The sequence below is a fragment of the Bidens hawaiensis genome, unplaced genomic scaffold (assembly GCF_021521415.1).
Source record: "Bidens hawaiensis isolate Kalapana, Puna unplaced genomic scaffold, B.hawaiensis_p1.1 tig00015919_1, whole genome shotgun sequence".
Classification (NCBI taxonomy): domain Eukaryota; kingdom Viridiplantae; phylum Streptophyta; class Magnoliopsida; order Asterales; family Asteraceae; genus Bidens; species Bidens hawaiensis.
Window position 1 is genome coordinate 414322 of NW_027492427.1, and position 21304 is coordinate 435625.

Consider the following 21304-nt stretch of genomic DNA (forward strand, 5'->3'; position numbering starts at 1 on the left):
TGGAACCCTTCCATGCCATATTTCAAAAGGTGTCTTATCCACTTTCTTGGTTGGGGCCATATTTGGAATACGGAGATAATGTTCCTAGTCAAACTAGGAGCATACAAAACGTTATTCAAAATAACTTCCAAACCATTTGGAAGTTTTAAAACAAAATCTCCTTGGGCTTCAACTTCGACTTGTGCTCCATTGCCCATGTAAATATTTGTATCTCCTTTCTTCAAAACCTTATTTCTTTTGAACCCCTACAATAAATTGCAAATATGAGTTCCACATCCGGTATCCGATACCCATGTGTTATTAGATATAATATTAAGATCAATATGGATCATGAAAGTTGTACCTGAGGTTTGCCCCGCATCCCTCATTGCTTTCAACTCCTTGAGATAGTTTGGACAATTCCTCTTCCAATGTCCTATCTCACCACAACCAAAACAAGGGTCCTCGAAGCTAACCTTTAGCTTCTTCTCTTTAGATTTGGATGGTTCCACTTTAGCTTTTCTCTTTCCCTTTCCCTTCACATTGACGAGTCCCTTCCCTTTGGCAACTTTTTCTTTAGGTTCCGGGTGATGCCTTTTCTTATTGACACCTTCATTGATCATTAGAACCGGTGAAACCTTCTTTCCCACTCCCGTCTCGGCCGTTTTGAGAATTATGTGAAGTTCACCAATGCTCTTGTCCCATCCATTCATGTTATAGTTCATGACAAAAGACTCAAATCTTTTAGTTAGGCCATTGAGGATCAAATCTGTGGCCAACTGTTTTTAGATGGGATAATTACGCCATTTGAGACGATCAATGTGGCTTTTCATCTTAAGTACATAGGAGGAGACGGATTGGGTTTCTTCTATACGGCATGCATGAAGCGCTAAAACCGTTTCGAAGCGTTCCACCCTAGCTTGTGTAAGGATCATTTCCTTAAGTTGGGTGATCATGTCGTATGCCCCATGATTCTCAAAATCTTTTTGAAGCTCTGGAATCATAGTTCCCAACATGAGGCAAGAAACTTGCACCGAGTCCTCTTGGTACTTAAGCCATTCGTTATAGACATTAACATCATCAGCGTTAGGTTCATCGGGAATAGGGTCGTCCAACACATAGGATTTCTGTTGGTGCATTTTGTGACGGTCGCTATGCAATTCCGACTAGTTGGGGAGAAGTTGTGGTGGGAGCCAACTTCGTCATTGGTGAAGTTAGAACAACTTCACGTGTTGGTGAAGTTAGGAATAACTTCACCTTGAGGCCCAAGCCCAAGCCCGCGAAGATATTTATCTATATATATGTGAGTTATGTTTAGGGTTAATGTTGTTGATTAGAAAAGAGAGAGTGAGAGCAGAAAAGTTGTCTAGAGAAAACAGATAGGGAGAGTCTCGTGGGCAGACCCGAGGTAGAGCTCACCTCGGGTTGGCCGTAACATGTTTTCTCTTTCGGTATGTAATGTGTTTTGTTAATATATAAAGCGGTCTGCAGATCTATTTATTTCGTTCGTGTGTTTGTTTGTTTGTTATCGTGTTCTTCGTCTCCAACACCATAAGCGAGTCTAGGAGGATTCCGCACTCCTAGACATCGTGCGGATCTCGTATCGATCACCGTCGCACCGGGGACTTACAATTTCTTTTCTTGCTTGAGAACAGTTCTCTAGTTTCGAAACCAATCCATGAAGTTGTTGTAGTTGAGACGATCCTTTTCAAGTATAGTTCTTAGTGATAGGTGATGGACGGGTGGGATAATTGCGTTCGGTGGGATGTTGTTTGCAGCCATCTATAAAATTTAACAAAGTTCAATTTCAGTATTTTCAATATCATTAATAAATTTTAATCGTTAATACCCTTTAATGTTTTCAAGACAATTAATGATTAAAATCTAGAACCCAATGTTTAATTCAAATAGTAGTTAGGTGACCTTTATCCTACTATTAAAATTATCAAGGTAGTCAACGTTTGATGATTGCAACCCTTTGCAACTTCTAGCTTTATGGGATCGGTTAAACATCATATGTTTAGTTGGCATGTTTAATCCCATCAACACCTTTGTACACCATGCTTCGGTGACCCTATTGACATGGTTTCCAAATCAAGTCGTCCTACTTACACACACATGTGAGTTTACACATACAAGTGGTTAGGTGACCTTTATCCCACAAGTATTGTAAATCCACCTTAAACTCACAAGTTTCCTTAAATGCGGTTAGCTGACCTTTATCCCACATCAAGTTCCCAAGTTATTCGAGTGTTGTATAAAAGGATGGTGTTTAACTTGTTTAAAATTTTAAAGGGGTTTTATGTTTTCAAAATTCTAGTTTTGGAAAACATTTATGTACCTTGCATTTTCATGCATTCAAATGTATGGTACATTAGTTTGAAAACCCATTTCAAATTTCCTTTTTAATAAAACCCATTTTATTTTGAAATCATTAACCCTTTTAATAAAACCAATTGTAAGTCCCGAATCTAGATCACTACAAGATGATATCAACCAAACACAATGTTAGTGCAGAATCCTAACACCGTGGTGATTCAAGAACAATATAAATGAAGAACAAGATGAACACGATGTAATATGGTTTCAATGCATACGATTCTATTATCAACAAATCGTCTAATACATAAACCGATTCACACAGAATCTTATGCTCTCTGGAGATTATGGTGGCTCTAAATAACTTCTCAACAACCACTGAACTAACTACCAAAACCCTATACAACATGTACTATATATAGGGTATCCAACACACTGGCCCAACTATAGCCTAAAGCCCACCGAGATCCATATTGGATCTCGGTTTACATACATAGCCCAAGCCCAACCGAAATCCATAGGGATTTTGGTACCACATCACCATAACCATAATGCAATTCTTCAACTCGTCTTCGTTTATGTCACTTTAGTCTTGATCATGTCATGGCCTTTTGATATGCGTCAGTCTAACCAAATTATGGCCAACAATCTCCCCCTTAGACTGATGCTTTCAAAACTTTCAGAATCTTTACTTGAACATGATCAGCAATTTCAGCATCTGCATCCAATAATCTACCATCTCCCCCTTATTGACAGCATCATCCAATTTGAATCTCAGATACTTCATATACTTTCGTTGCAAGAAATCAGTCTTGAAAGAACAATCAACTTTGATAGAAAGATCAACAAAAATATTTTGAAAATAATTAAATAAAATAAGACAGACATATTTTTTAACTTTTTTATTTTTCAAATTTTTATGATTTTCTTGAAAAGACTTGAAATGAGATCATACATGTAACACCCTTGGCAAACACAACATTGTCCCATTCTTAGGCTATCCCACATCGGCCGTGGACAAGAGAGATCACTGGTTCATAAGTAATGTCCTGCCTCTTAACATCACCAACGCGTTTTGGGCAACCAAAAACAAATCCGTGAACTCATCGTGGGCAGAGCGGACAATATTGGTGGTGCGAGGGGCCGGATGTTACAGTTGGTATCAAAGCCACTCTTGTGCCGTTCGGGATGTTGGGACAAGCCTCATCGAGGACGATGAGTCCAAAGGGGGGTTGTCTGTAACACCCTTGGTAAACACAACATTGTCCCATTCTTAGGCTATCCCACATCGGCCGTGGACAAGAGAGATCACTGGTTCATAAGTAATGTCCTGGCTCTTAACATCACCAACGCGTTTTGGGCAACTAAAAACAAATCCGTGATCTCATCGTGGGCAGAGCGGACAATATTGGTGGTGCGAGGGGCCGGATGTTACAGGTATCCGGCCCCTCGCACCACCAATATTGTCTGCTCTGCCCACGAAGAGCTCACGGATTTGTTTTTGGTTGCCCAAAACGTGTTGGTGATGTTAAGAGGTAGGCCATTACTTATGAACCAAGGATCTCTCTTGTCCACGGCCGATGTGGGATAGCCTAAGAGTGGGACGATGCTGTGTTTGCCAAGGGTGTTACAAACAACCCCCCTTTGGTTACTACCATGCAAACTGATTGTCACAGCTCTCAAGGTTACTATCATGCACAATATTTAAATGACAATATCTATTAATTGAATTCAATTGTCAAATAAACCAAAAACAAATCCGTGAGCTCATTGTGGGCAGAGCGGACAATATTGGTGGTGCGAGGGGCCGGATGTTACAATACCAGCTAAACCAACTATAACACAATTACCGAAATCATATTTCATTAGCAGAAGACAAATTTTAAAACGATTTCTAACACATTTGTTTCGACATGAGTAATCAAGAAGTAAAAATAAAATAAATGAAATAAAATAAGACCAAAAACAACAAATAAAACAAATTTAATCACCCGGTCTTCTTGTAATTTAGCAAAAATTTGGGATCAAATTTCAGTTTTTTGATAAAAATGCCGCCATTTATGAAAATATCTGAACATGGAATCATATTGTTTAAGGTGCTTTCACAAAGATTCATGTTCAGCGTTATTATGACATAAAGAAACAGGTTGATAGCAGGTATAACGAACTTAGCATGATTTTCATTGCATCAGCGATATGAATTAGGTTCAGTTCGGCATAAAGCTTAGATGGACATCACTCATGGACCTGTAATGCCTCCTATCTCTTCTCAAAGCGTATTTAGCTTTCCCCAGATCACCCCAATTTGACTCCAACCCCCTAGTGCTTGATCAAAATATTTTTATAGATAAACGAACAATAATTTAAGCTTTAATGTTGAACGTTGGACTTACAAACCATCCGGACTTACAGGCCTTTCATTCGATACATGACAAGACTTATTTTTGCGCCCCCATCTCTGTAGTTCTAGTTTGACCCTTTAAGCTTTTGAAATACGAAAATTTTTTATTTTTGCTTCACAATAATTTTTTTATTTTTCTTTATTTTTTATTATATATTTTCCCCCTTTTTTTATAACTTGAGCAAACACTTAGAAATATAATATTTTTGGTGATCAAAACACTAACGGGCTCGTGAATGACTGGGTAATTGCTTTTCTGCCTATCCTTCGGAGAGATGTATATGAAGACATGCACATTTCTTCAAAATGACTCTCCACAATAAGTTTAGCATATTTAGTTTATATCACTTTAACTTTTACGCATCATGGAAAGCTACCATACAAATCAATGACTGTTCTAGAGCCTTTTAAGCTAAATAACTTCACCCGTTAGGCACACAGAAACAATTTACCTATCATTTTCCAAAGATTGGATTAATTTTCATTTGAAAATATTTTGAAGCTTCTAACTGAATAAAGATATCACTTCCCATAAAATTACAGAAGACACACATGTTAACAACTCAGTCACCCTGGTCACTCTTCAGTTTTCAGGTAAATGACTATCCCGTATGACCACTAGTGGTTAACACGACCAAAACACGTATGAGAATACGTGTCCCTCCAACTTGGAATTACCGACATAATTTTAAGTGAAAGAATTCAAAACACAAAAAACACATCACAATCGCCCCAGATGCTTTCAGTCTTTAGATAAATGACTATCCTGTGAATCTACGACTAGATCACCAGACCAACATATACAAGTATATGTTCTTCAAACTTGAGAAGACGACATAATTTTAAGCGAGAGTGAAGTTTGAAAGACATAGATAAAATTTTTTTATCAAACGCACACACACTCTTTTTGAATTTTTTTAATTTTCTCCCCCTAAATTTGTGCAAAAATTTTGACAGAAAGGAAAACTTTTATGTACAAATTTAACCTAAAAAAAACTCAATCGTCGAAACGTAGTATTTAATAAAAACTTTTATGAAGAAGTGTGATAGTCAGCCAACTGATGTACTATCATTTCTCATGTACGTTCAAGTCATTTTCTCAATTTTAAATAAAACAAAATAAAACTATATTTGAAAAACTATACGTGAACATATTTTTGTAAATATTGTTGTGAGATTCTGCATCCTTGCGAGTTGAATGTCTGGAACAAGCCTTTTAATATGCAATGTATTCCCTGATTTGTTCCTACACACTTAGAGAGCAGATTAAAAACGTTCTATCACCCTAAAATCCCATCCAGGCAAAAAATAATCCATTTTATGGTTTAAAAGAGAAAATGGAAATTTGCGCTGTCATGTGCCTGGAACAACCCATTTAATAAACAATGAATTTGTGGTTGTTTCTACACGCATAGCGGGATTAGTTGGACACAGGAACCCAAGTCATAAATGTCTTGGGGTTCCCTTGAGCATCAACATATGTGACCTCTTGCCAACTCATATCTTTCCCATCTTTAACAGAATCATTTGTTAATACAGATTCTGTTTGCTGAGTTTTAAGTTTCCAAGTCTGTCTTGGTTTAGTAAAATTTGATAGACCAGACTTTGGAGTGGAGCAATTCGAATTTGAATTCGAATTCTTAGAACTCCCAACACTCTTTGACTTCTGAAAATTTATTTTTCTTTTAGCAGTTTCTAAATCATTTGAGTGCAAACTTGTCTTATTAACTTTGAATTCTTGAGTATCTGTGACCTGTTGTACAGATACACGTGGTTTTCTAAAATAAGCATTTTGTTTAGCCACTGGATTCGGTTGAAACCTGTTACCTTTCACTTGAGAAGCTTGTCTATTAACAGCACGGTAGTGACACTCCTTTGCCAAAGGTCTGCCGTTCCCGCAGACGAAACACGCCTTCATCCTTCTTCTAATGTCAACGAAAGCACTTGCTTCATGTTGGAATTCCTTCTTAGGAAAGGTTTTTCCATTCTTCTTGCCCCTTGGCATAACCTTCTGATTTTGCTTGTAATAGGGAACATATAGACGATGAACACAATTTCTGGCTATATGTCCTGGCGTGCCATAGTGGTAACATGCTTGCCTCTTGATATAAAAAGCACCCAATGATTTATCAACACATGGACATCCGGAGGATCTATGAGGACGAGACTGTCCTTGTTGTGCTGATTTCTTATGTGACTTCCTTTTGTTGCCACAACTCTGTGTATTATTATTAGTACAATTTTGAGTTGTGGTGTCATCTGAGTTTGATGACACGTTAGAATGAGATTCATTTCACTAGCCTGAACCCCTTTACTATCAGAAGCAACATCAATTACTATATCTGCACATGAAGTAGAAGCATCAAAATTGTTCACACATTTAAAAACAGGCTTGATTTCCTCTAGGGATCCTAATCCCACAATTTCAGATTGAACCTGTTTACCATACTTCATGTCTTTTACCTTTTCCTCCTGTTCTTTGGTAACAGGGGTAGGCACATAAATGTGGTTGTAGGGTGGGGGAACCTGACTGAATCCTATTCCCTCACCTTCATTCTCTTTCCACCACAATTGATTTTCAATCATTGAGTTGACAACTTTACTGGAGCCATCAAATTTTTTAAAATCTAGTTCAGCCCTTTCAAATTTACTAGTTAGATTTAAAATTTCTAACTTGGAGGCTTCCAGTTTAGCAGTCAATTCAACGATTTCCTGTTTGGCATCAAGATGATGACAAGACTTTACACTAAAATCAGACTTAAGCTTAGAAATGTCCTTCTGAGCTTCTATTTTATCTAGAAAACCTTTCTCATTTTTCTTAAGTTTGAAATTTTCTGATTTTATTCTCTCCATATCTCTAATTAGGCTATCGCTATGAAGGTTAAACATTTCTATTTTTTCACCACAATTTAAAGAAAATGGTTTAAAGACGAGTTATGGAGAATCCATTGAGTAATTAATATGATTTTCCCGCCAAAATTTTTAGGAAAAAAATGATCGCCAAAATTCTCAAGAAAGATGTCTCACTCAAAGGAAGTGTCTAGGAAAAATTTTGTTCAAGACAAATTTTTCCGATTTTCCCACCAAAAATTCATCAAAAATCACCCGAAAAAAATTGTTTTCGCCAGAATTTTCAAAAATGAATTTTTACTTATAAGGAGTATTCAGGAAAAATTTCGTTCAGAAATTTTTTTTTTTTTACTCCTTGACCGAGAACCAGTTGCGTTGACCGAGATCTGAAAATGTTGATCGAGAACCCACAACTTTGGCCGAGAACAAAGAGCTTTGACCGAGAACTCTTGAAATTTGGCCGAAAACTCAATATTTTGACCGAAAACTCAAGATTTTGACCCAGAACTCTGTTTTCTAGCTGAGAACTCCCAAAATCAGCTTTGACCAAGTAAATTTGGTAACACCTGAAATCTCTGGGATTTGAATTAAAATCCAAATTCAATCCAAAGTCTTTCGCAAGTTATCTCAACAACCCCTAAGAACACGAAGAACAGTTGTTCTTCAATTTCCAGAATTCTTCAATGCTCCACAAACACGAAGATCCAAATCTTGATTCGTTGATATCGAACCCGAGCCTTGAATGGTGCAAAAGCTCTGATACCAATTGTAAGTCCCGAATCTACATCACTACAAGATGGTATCAAAAAAACATGATGTTAGTGCGGAATCCTAACACCGTGGTGATTCAAGAATAATATAAATGAAGAACAAGATTAACACGATGTAATATGGTTTCAATGCATACGATTCTATTATCAATAAATCGTCTAATACATAAAGTGATTCACACATAATCTTATGCTCTCTAGAGATTATGGTGGCTCTCAATAACTTCTCAACAACCACTGAACTAACTACCAAAACCCTATACAACATGTTCTATTAATAGGGTATCCAACACACTGTCCCAACTATAGCCCAAAGCCCACCGGGGTTTACATACATAGCCCAAGCCCAACCGAAATCCATAGGGATTCGGTACCACATCACCATAACCATAATGCAATTCTTCAACTCGTCTTCGTTTATGTCACTTTAGTCTTGATCATGTCATGGCCTTTTGATATGCGTCCGTTTAACCAAATTATGGCCCAAAACCAATTTTATTACCTAATGACTTCTAAGGAATCAATTTTATGCAAGTTTTTCGGTTTTGATTTGTCAACTATGTCCTAATAGTAGATTAAACAATATTAAATCAACCAAACAAGCATAAAATAAACAACCACAAAAATATGATCATAACCAAAGCCGTTTGTTTGGCAACACCTGTTGGCCGAAACAAGTGTGCCATAATGGTCAAGGGTGAGGGGTATGCAACACACATGGCAAAGAGGCGGTGCACTCCCAATTGATCTCGCATCCTTATGCTTCAAGTCCCTTTCCTTTTGTGTTGTCTTTTCTTCTTTTACTTGGGCTTGCTTGGGCTCCAACCCTAGATCCTAGCTCCTTTGGGCCTCCAAATTTGGGCTTTGGTCATTGGGCTTAAATCCCATCTTGGGCTATGAAACCCATTTGGGCCCTTTAAGGCCCAAAACCAAAACTCAAACTTTTATGTATCTTCTTTTACAAGATTTGTCCTAATACAAGTTTCTAGTAAAAGAAATACATCAATCCTAATTTATTTATTACAAACCAAATTAAATAAATAAATCACAAACCCAAATAAAATATTACAACCATATCGAATATTGAAAAATACAACACAACCATATAACCAAAATTCACAAGGGCCGAGGCTCGGTTACGAACATGCATCTATCCAATATATACATGCAACAAACTTAAAAGACAAAAGGTTCCCTTTTACCTAGGATTTTCGGCCAAGGTTAATTAAAACCGAAATTCCCAGGTTTTGTCCAAACAAAAATCCCAATCATACAAATGAAATTAGTTTTTCAAGATAACAACATACATGTATAGTAAGATCTTGAAAAACAAAGGGGTAACCTTATTCCCAAAATTTTCGGCCAAAAGGTTAATTTCACCAAGAAAACATAAAAATTTATATCCAATGAAGCATGTACCCATTTAAGCGGCTTAATGTCATTGTTGGGTTTTAACAAGATTATCAAAGTCCATATAACCCATTATACGTAAAAACGCAGAGGATTAAAGATATAAATCTTGTTAGTATTCATGTTAAAACCGATTTTAAGATAAAACCCAAAACCCGGATCCAAAAATGTACATGCATGCTATCAAAACTCAAAACCAAGAACATGCTAATTAGCATTTCTACCATAGAATGCTTATTATTATTATTATTATTACTACTATTATTGTTATTATTATTATTATTATTACCTTTTAAAAGTAAGGAAGATAAAGGTAGATGATGCTCTTTGAATGGAAGCCTTCAAAAACGAATGCCTCAAGCTTGAATACACTTCAAGCAACTAACCAACACCTTGTAGCAAGGATTTTGACTTGATTTTGATCTCTCTTCTTAGTCCTCTTATGGCCGAAAATTGAGAGAAAAAAATTAAGATTTCTTTCAAAAGATGAAAGCTTGGAGAGAATTAAGTGAGAGAAAAGAGTTGTGTATATTAATGGATGTAATAACCAAGACCAAATTGCATGTGATTTGGTTGGGTGAGGCCTAAAGTGGCTGGTCTCATGTGGGTCCCACCATATGTTTTTGAATTTCAAATTTTGTTAAAATATCACATGCATCTTGTACTTGTTACATGCAACATAATATACATGTTATAAAGTTGATGCAATATGTACATGTATAACTCTTTTAAATGTTACTTAACCAAATAAATAACATTAAAATTAATCTCTCTAAAATAACTTATCAATATAATTTATTATCCTGTCAACTGCAATTGCTTAGGAAACCAATTTCCAAAATCAAGTGTTGATATTTATTTACTATGATCACATCATTTAAACAAATATCTCTGGGGTTCGTATAGCTTGTTATTGGGTATGACCCGACTTGGATCATAGCGCACTAGCTACATCAATATTGTATGTATCTTGGGTAGACCGAGTCCTACAAACGTGACTGAGTTTTGTTATTTAATCTTGTTTACTTTGTCAAGTGAATTTTAAATAATTTGTGTTATTGATTATTGAATCTTGTATCACTTATCTGGTTGGGTTCATCAACATTAGGATTATATTCTTGTGTTATTGAACTAATAACCACTAGTCATTGCAACCTAATTGATTTTCATAATACAAAACTAGTGATTGGGTAGATCGGGTTCAGTTTGTCAACAATTCGGTTAGGGTATCATTTGTCATCACAACCCAACTATTCGTTCAAGTAATTAGTGCGCAATCAATCTATCTGAATATGTGATTAGTTGGTCAACGAATTACCTGAACCTGAAGTTAATCACCTTTCTCATAATTGTTACAGTTTTAAAAGTAATCGTGTTTTCTAAATTCTTCTTCCAAAACTGCTTGACATCGATTGTTCGCTTAATTAATCTTTTAAAGTCATGAGTCAAACTTGCACTTTCCACTGATTTTATGTGGATACGACCTTACTTAATCTTACTAGTTATAGGTATTTAAGACTTCTAAATACTTGTTTTTTATTAGATCACGACATCTAAATCAAAATGGCATTGTTGCCGGGGAATCAACGCACAAAGTGCTAGTGTAGTTTAGTTTAATCTAGTTTATATTTGTTTCATTATTATTCATTTGATTTTAGGCGGGGTTTTGTGTTTGGTGTGTGCAGATAATCTTATAAGTTAATGCAGACAAAATATTCCCGTGAGAAAGAGCTACTACAGTTTGATCCAGAGATTGAAAAAACAGCAAAGAGAAACCGAGCAGCTCATAAACCCAATTTGAACCGAAAACCCGAAACCACACTTCAAACCCAAAAGAAGATAATATGATTAACCTTAATATCCAGACCCACATACATACTAACCCGAAAACCAAGACCAACCACTAAACCAAGAGCAACATGTCCGTCAAATTAACCCACCACCTACTCAAAACTAGAATGCTAAACGTAACTGAAACCAGGTAAACCGTAGGGGGTAACTATAACCAGAGAAGACAACTGAACTTTGATGATAATCACTCAGTTAGATCCACTTCGCTGAATCATCAAGGGCTAGTAGAGTTCATAGAAGAGGGGCCATGGGTTAACAAGGATGACGTAAGGGTTGAGAATTGTAACATAGGTAATGGTGCAGAGAATATGAAGATGAATAAGAGTTTGAGGATGCTCATGGGGGGTCAGTATCAATATCCACAAAATAACCAAGCACCTCAACAAAATTAGTACCCACAGTATAATCATATACCCCAACAAAACCACCCACAGTACCAATACCCCGGAAACCAGCAACAACAAACACCGAGATACCAAGGCAACATGGAACCTTAAGATCCTTACTTTGATAATGATGATGGGTACCGAGAGCTTATATTCCACCACCGGTTAGGGGAGTACAGAGTCATTTTATCCCACAAGTTGCAACTAGCCCTATGCCGATTATTGTGCCAGTGGGAGAGGGGATAACTTTTTAGTGAGAGAAAGCAGCTTGACCGGGGTACCAACGTTTCATGGGAAAACCACAGAGGAACCTTATCTACATTTGAGTAACTTTAATTCAGTTTGTGAAACCATCTCCAGTCAAGGGTTTACCGCAGATTTGGTGAAACTAGTTGTTTTCCAGTTCAGTTTGAAAGATGCAACGAAACAGTGGTTTTTGTCGTTACCATCAGCCAACATTTATACATGGCGTGATTTGGCACAACAGTTTTTGGACGAATATTACACGCCACAGAGAACTACAGAAGCTCGAAATGCCATTCGGATATTTCAGCAGCGTACATGTGAGACCTTCTATGAGTCGTTTTAGAGACTTAAGTTGTTGTTGAGGACATGCACTCACCATGGAATTGTCCTATAGGAGTTGATTAAGGCATTCAATGACAGCCTCTCTACCGATGATGTGCAAGATCTCCAAGCTACTACTAACGGGTCTTTCTTAATGAATGACGAGAATGTGGATTGGCGAAACTTGAAGAGACTTGCAATGAATTCTAAGAGGCAGCCTTAGTCGAACAAAATGGTGAAAAGGGCAGTTATGAAAGTGGTAGATAGTAAAGGGTCGGATGATAGAATGGAGAGATAAGAAAGAAAGATGGATAAGTTATTGGTTGCGAGTCCGAAAGAAAAGGGTAACTTGGGAAAAACATATCTGGCCTGCGAAGGGTGTGGTGGGTTGGGACATGAATGGGCGATTTGTGGGGTAGTACAAGACGAGGAAGAAGAGGTTAAATATATTCAGGGTGAAAGAAGGTACAATAACAACATTATGAACTCAAATACCTATCATCCGGGCCTAAAAAATCACCCGAACTTAAGTTATGGAAATCCGAACACTCAGCAGAACCTGAACTTTCAGTGTATTTCTTAGAGAACAGGTTATCAATCGAACCAGAAACACTATGGGAACAATTCAGGTAGTAATCAGATCAGATATAACCTAGGAGATTCTGGGGTAATATGGGGGAATCAATCAAGGATGTCGTAGATTTCTTAAAACAAATGAAGGCAGATCAGGAGGATCAAAATAAAGTGTGAATCAGATATTAGATACCCAAGACAAAACTAATACGTCAAGGGATAAACAAGTGAGTTAGCTCGCTGAAGATGTGGCGAGTTTGAAAGAAATCCATCTAAGCTACCAAGTGATACTTTGAATAACCCCAGCCATCAGGATAACAGTTCAACAAATGGAAAAAATGCACATGTCAGTGCCATCGCCATTGAAGATGAGGTGGTGATTGACACATTTGAAGAATTTGAAATGGGGGCACCACTTATTCCCATTTAGATTGGTAAGTTCAAGACCACCAAGGTTTTAGTTGATTATGGTGCAAGTGTAAGTGTTCTACCAGGAAGTGTGTACGACCGGTTTGACTTCGGGCCTTTACAGGAAGTTGACACCACTTTGGTGTTAGCTGATTTCACATGAAGACGGCCCCGGGGAAAGTTGGTTGGTGTTGTGGTAAAGGTTGGTAGTTTTCACTATCCTAAAGACTTTTTTGTTATTGATTATGCAACAAATGAGAAGGAAGAAGACCTCCGAGTTATATTGAGGAGACTGTTTTTGGCAACATCAAATTCTCATATTAACCATCGAGACAAAATAGTATGCATGACCTTTGGTAATCGTAAGTTAATTTTAAATACATTTTCATATAATTTTAAATATTCTAGGTCATATGCTACTAACTAGTGTCTTCCTCGTGTTTGACATGTTAAAAAGAGAGAAGGAGAAAGATGAGTTAATTGCAGTAAAGATTCAGATTGGGGAGTTGGCTAGTTCATGTAATGATATCAAGAATGCAATGAAAACAGTGGTTAATAAGGATACGGATGGAACAAATAATAAGAAACTGCCAAAGAAGGAGAAGCTAAAGAAGCCACCAGGATCCGAGAATGAGCAGAGAAGGTTGGCGTGGTTTGGGCCAAGGTTGAGTACCACTCTGTTGGAGATGTAAGAGGAATGGGGTGAAGGAAGGTAAGCACTCCCTTAGACCATCATAACCGCAAAATGAGGTAATGGTCCGGCTGAAGACCTTAACTAAAACTTAGCGCTGACCGGGAGTCAACCCGAACTTTTTATTTTGTTTTGTTTTCTTTATTTTTGGTTTTCTTTATTTTTAGTTTTCTTTTTGCGTGTTACTTTTTATTTGTGTTTTGTAGTCATAGTAATCCCTAAGTGTGGGGAAGCTCATAGTGGTCTTGTCAAGATTCGGTGGAGTTATATTGTCATATCATAATATAAGAAGTACAGGTCAAGGTTGCAAAAGTACTCATCAGCACGACCCGTTTGACAAAAGAAATTTGAATCACGTGCATGTGTTTCTTTTTTTACTTTGGTTGTTAATATGTTTAAGTTCATGTGTACCACACTCGATTTTTAAACGAAAATTACATTGGGGGACTATGTAAAGTTTAAGTGTCGGATGCGGGATAGAGAAGTTGAGTGTAAAAGAAAAGGGTGAAAAAAAGTGAAAAAACGTCCTGAATTTTTTATTTCTTTTTGCAAAAACAATGAAAAATGATGGAAAAATTGGGAGTTCTTTTTCAAAACTAGTATATATATGAAATAATGAAAAAACATAAACGCACTAAAATTGGGATGCGTCGGTTGGCCTAGCCGATAATGAAAGATTTCTGAAAAATGCATAAGTGACCTATAATTAAAATCATTAAGTCTTGTGGGTTTCCATCTTAGGAAAGTGGAGAAACTGAAATGTCTAAGTTAATGATAAGCACCACAATAGGGTAAAACCTTGTAACTTTTAAGATTTTATCTCATTTAATTGGCGCACAAGTGCGGCGCCTCATTAATTTATCAAAATGAGCATTAAAAGTTAAATAATTGAGAAATATCCGATAATTTAATGTGTCTCCCTCTAGGATAGTGACTTGGAGATGACATCTATGGATGAGAGTTGAAAAATAGTGGCATAATTAAGATCCAACAACCTATGTGTTTTCCCTCGAGTTAGCAATTTGGCGGATAAGCCTCTAGGTGAGGATCAATACACGTTAAGGAATAAAAACCAACATCTTATATGCTTCTTACTGGGCTAGCAACCACGATGCGAACATCCATGGGTGAGGTTTAATATATAATTACATGCCAATGCACAAATTATTTATCCATCTATCCATCTGTGAGGTTAGGTTTTAACATTACAATTTTTTGGGTTATAGTGGTAGAAAAATCTTTTTGCTTTCATCTTTACTTTGACATATCTGAAACAAATTAGGTGGATTTACGATTATAGGGGTGGGACCCTTAGATTAGATGTTAAATTGAACTTAAAAGCAAAACATGACTAGGGGTCTGATTTGTCGACGGTTGGGTTTAAGTAGATAGCAATTCTGGCAATCGCGGTTTTTGTGTTATATGTCATTAATTAAAATAACCTGAGTATTTTGTAAAGACAGTTTTTGGTTCTAATTCCATTGTAAATCTTTTTTGAGACGAATAAAGATAAGTGTGGGGATGTGATGTGAGGATGAAAGAACGTGCTTTAAGTGTTTTATATTGTGTGTTTTACTTGTTTATATGTATTGTAACACCCCGGATTAAGCGGAAACGTCCAAGTGCGATGTACAGATTGCTCAAAACACATGTGACACTATTAAGTGACAATATTATCATTAATCATTTAAAGACATCAAGTACACAAGCTCATAATAAAGAAAATACAAGGAAATGAAACATTTCAAACGTTTATTAAAAATCCTAAGTCTATTGTCTTCATCCATGTCATCCTCTAATAATGGTACCTGTAGCATATGCATAAAATAATGTCAACTAACAAAATAGTTGGTGAGTTCACATAGTTTGATATAAATACATAACAACCATACAATTCCATGAGACAAATGTAACAATTGCGCAAGTAAGGTCCTTTCCATTGGTAACAACCAACATACTCGGATAATGGGCCCTTTTCCGCTCATAACAAATGGCCCTGAGTGCAAAGGGGGCGTATGAGCATACTTATTGAGGAAACCACGTGCAAGTAAGTTTTGAGCAAGTAATCAAGTAAATACACAAGTCCATGATATGAATTGTAGTTTTGTAAATGAATAAGTAAACAGTTAATTTGATAGGATATTTATGTTACCCCCAAAATGTGTAAAAGCATAAAAAGGGGGTGCGAGAAACTCACGTTTGAAGTGGATGATAAAATTGAAATAAAACCGAAAGCGCGTCAAATAAAACCGAACAAGCAAATCTCGCAAGCTAAAATAAGAAATATGGGAATTATTAACTAACTAACCGAACTATGAAGTTAACTTTGGTTTTATAGTTTATATAATTTATTATTGCAATATATACTTTTATTATTTTAAGGCATTTTAATATTTAAGCTTTAACGAAATTTTAACGGTATATTAATATTATTAAACTATTTTAATTACGAGATTATTACTAAGTTCGAATATTATAACTTTTACGGAATTTTGGTGTTAACGATATATTTTATCTTGAAAATGAATTTATTAACGAGTTATTAGATTTTATGAACATATATATATATATATGTTTAAGTTCAAGAAAGAAATGAAATTACTGCTAGAAATGCGAGAAATGAATATGAGTCACTAGTTTTATTTTAGGTTTTAAAAGTTTAAATATAAATGAAAAAGATATAAATGTAACAACAAATGCACACTCTCTCTCCAATTAATACAACCAATATAACCATAATTAATCTCTCTCTAATTAATATATCTAGGTAATTTAACTAAAATAATTAAAAAGATAAAAACACAAATTTAATCTTCATAAATAATAAAAAAAATGTCATACACATGTGTCCATTAAATATAAACAATAAATATACAACCTACACAAAATTATATAACTTACACTTGTTTTGAGCAATAAAAACGTACAATATACAAAAAAGCATACAACTTACATATTAAATTCGACATCAACAATTATATAAACTACACAAATACACACATATCCTAGACGTGTGTACGTTATATGTTTTTCGTGTGTATGTTATGTTTTCTTATTCTTATAACAAGTGTGGGTTATATTCTATTGTGTATATTGTATATTTCACATTTTTTGCAAACATATGTAAGCTAGATTTTTGTATTATTCATCACAATATAACTACGTGTTGATGGATATTGATAAGTTGAGTTGGAAGAAATTGGTTTTAAATAGAAATTTTTTTTAATGTATGAATAAATTGTATTTGTGTAGGATAAAGTTTTTCATGTGTAGTTTATATGTTTCCTTGTGCGTGTATATTTTATTGATGATGAATTTTGTGTGTATGTTATATCTTTTCTTATTCTCAGAACAAGTGTAGGCTATATATTTTTGTGTATGTTGTATTTTTTTGTTGATATTTAATGCTAACACATGTAAAATAGTTTTTCATATTATTTATCACAATGTAACTACGTGTTGATGGATATTTATATATTGAGTTGGAAGAAATTTGGATAGAAAGAAATTTAACGTATGAATAAATTGTACTTGTGTAGGATAAAAATTTGGATAGAAAAAAAATGAATTCTTAATATTTTTCATTATAGTAATTTGATTAGTTATATTAATTTAATAGATATATTAATTGAAGAGAAAGATGCATTTATAGTTCTTAATTAATCTTGAAGCTTATAAAACCTAAAATAAAACTAGTGGCCCATATTCATTTCTCGCAGTAATTTCATTTCTCTCTTGAACCACTCACCTATATATATATATATATATATATATATATATATATATATATATATATATATATATATATATACAGGGTAGGGTTAACGTAAAAACAATATTTTTGTGAGAAACATAAGAATAGATGTAGACCTTAGATCTAGGATCTAGTGGTTGAGATTGGTAGTTTCTAAAAGTTGTATAGTTTCCTATTTACATGGTAGTGTCCTATTCAGGTGGTGTACCTTATTTTAAAGCCTTCTCACAAAACAATTGTTTTTTATTTGAACCCTTCTCTCTCTCTCTCTCTCTCTATATATATATATATATATATATGGGAAGGTTCTTCTAAAAAGATGTAGTTTTCTAGGAAGACTAGGAATAAATCATAGACATTGAATAATGTTAATCAATGGTTGAGATTTAAAATTACTAAAAAACCGACATAGTTTTCTAAAATTACTTTTTCACCATTATAACCAACATAGTTTCCTAGTATTATTCTTTCACCATAGGTTGTAATACCACATGTCAAAAATCTACTGGTTCTTACCATTCCTAGAAAAATATATTGTTTTTATTTAATATTAACTAAATAACGAGTTTAAATGAAAGTTGACGGGTTTTGAAAAGATTGGTGTCTGGGTGGAAAAACTAAAAATAATTTATAACATTTTTTATTTAACTTAAAAATATTTTATTTGATTTTTAAATAATAAAGGAAAGGATTAAAAAAATAAAACAACAAAAAAAATTCACTGACCCGGGTTCGAACCCCAGTCCCCATGTTCATAACACACAACCACTGGACCAGATTGGATTTATGCTTTATAACCCAAAAATATTATATATAATTAATTATTAAAATTTCATCTTCTTTACTAATAAATCCTAAAATTTCAATTCCCCAAATCCGATTATGTTTGATCAATTTATTTTAGGGGTTTTGTTAGACGGGTTAAAGTGATTGAAAACCATACAATAATTAGCTTAAATGGTGCCGGAAGGATGGTGAACGGAGGTTGGCCGGAAAACGAACTTTGAGCGATTAATATAGGATTATAGAGTGTTGGTTCGTACCAATTGATGTTTGCAGCAAGTTTGGATGAAGGTTTATGTTCTATTTATACTAGAAATTGGAGCGTATGACGATTAATTGGTTGTTACTGGGTCTTAATTATAATTCGGTGGTTACTCAGGTTGATTCCCAACGATTAATGATGTTACTATACGTTTAGGGTTAGCGGAGAAATGCGTTATACGAATTAATTGGGTCAAGGAATAAGTTTTAAGGGTGGCTTTGATGGTGACCGGAAAAACGGTGTCGCCGGTGGTGGCCCTTGGCCGAGAAAACGTGGACGAGGAAAGGGAGGGTTAGTTTTATTATAATAATATAATTTAAGTTAATTTTACTCTTTTGACCCCTCTAGTTTCAAGTTATATTAAAAATGGAATTAAGTATATTTGCATTTTAAACCTCGTACTTTGAAATGTGTTAATAATTGTAATAAAAGTTTACAAACTTGGATATTTTCATATTATACTGGGATATATGTTGGAACTTGTTTAAATAAAGACTTTAAATAATCGTAAATCATTATGAATAATATATTATTGTTAAGCAACAAATAGGAATATATTGAAACGACAAAATGGGTCGGTTTAACGAATACATATACAAAAATATAAAAACGAAACTCAATATATATAAACAAAACCGAAAATTTAAAATGGGTCGGGTTTTCGGGATTGAAAATTAACGAATTTTACATGTATCGAACACAAGTACTTTGATTGATTTTATGATTGTAGGTGATCGGAGCTTAAAGGAACCAATTTGGAGCCACAATTTGGAGAAGGCTTGTATCTAAGGTATATATAAGGAGTGTTGAGAAAGAGATGGCAAAATACCTTGGATCCTTTCAATTCGGGGTGGGGATCCCGAGAGGGGCGGATGCGGTGCTTCTTAGCGCAACTAGGTTTCTAAATATATTCCATTCTGATTGGTCGCTAGCCTTGCTTACAGTCGATTTTTCTAATACCTTTAATTTGGTGGATAGGACGACCCTCCTGCAGGAGGTTCGTGCTAGATGCCCATCTATCTCCCTATGGGTCAGATTTCTATACAGGCAACCGACTAGGTTATATGTAGGGAACGATTGTATTTCATCAACTACCAGTGTTCAACAAGGGGATCCTTTGGGTCCTCCCCTATTTGCGTTAGTTTTACACCCCCTCATTCATTAGGTACGAGATTGTCGCAAGCTACTTTTCCATGCATGGTACTTAGATGATGACACAATTATAGGATATGCCATTGAAATGGCTAAAGGCTTAGATATTTTTAAGCGTGAAGGGCCATGTTTGGGGCTCGAGCTCAATATTATAAAAGGTGAAGTTTTTTTTGCCGTCTTGCAATAGGGTAAAAACAAAAAAAGGTTTATTTCCTAGCAGGATTGGGAGGCCGAAGCTGGGTGTAAAACTCCTTAGGGGTGCGGTTAGCCGGGACGCCGATTTTATCAGTAGTTTATTCTATAATAGAGCTTCATACGCAGTACACCTAATGAGATGTCTTACTCGTCTGTGTGACCCTCAATGTGAGCTCCTCATGCTTCGCTCCTGTATGGGGGTTGCTAAATTGTTATTTGGTCTCCGAACATGCCAGCCTATGTTTGTTAGGGTATGTGTAGTGGGCGGCAAAATTGGGCGACAATTTAGGTTTTGGAGCAAGAACACCTCGCCGGGGCGAGAAGGAGGTGACAATGGGTGAGGCGAAGAGTGGGCTACAACACCATTAGACCCCTAAAACAAAAACCCCACCTTTGCTGAATGGGCGCCACATGGCACAAAACGCCTCATTTTGTAGTCCGTCCTCTACACATAGCATTAAGGATGTCGTCTCTATTTTTTACAATGGACTTCGAGAGGTGTTCGAGAATTTTATGGTATGTGGGTGTCCATTTTTTGGGGATTTTCAATGTAGACTGGCCTCTCTCTCAATCCGTTTTGGGGGCTTAGGTTTATATTCAGCTGAGGATGTTTCCACATATGCTTTCGTAGCATCGAAAGCACAATCTTGGAAGTTACAACACCACATTTTTCCGAATTGTGGTATTGATGGTTTAGATTCGGATTAGGGGTGTGCGCTGGTTTTTTTGCATAGTTCCCTTCCCGATCTTGATCTTGGCGGGTTCGCTAATAAGGACACCGCCCCCTTAAATCCCAACATGCTTTCGCGAGTGCCCTTTATAGTAAAATCGTCCAAAGTTTGGGAGAGGAGTTTAACTTATCAACTCGCCAGAGAGCGGTGTTAGAATACCTTCAGGCTTCCCATGCTCAAGAATTCTTGAACGTCATCCCCATCGAAGGGTTAGGGCAGCAC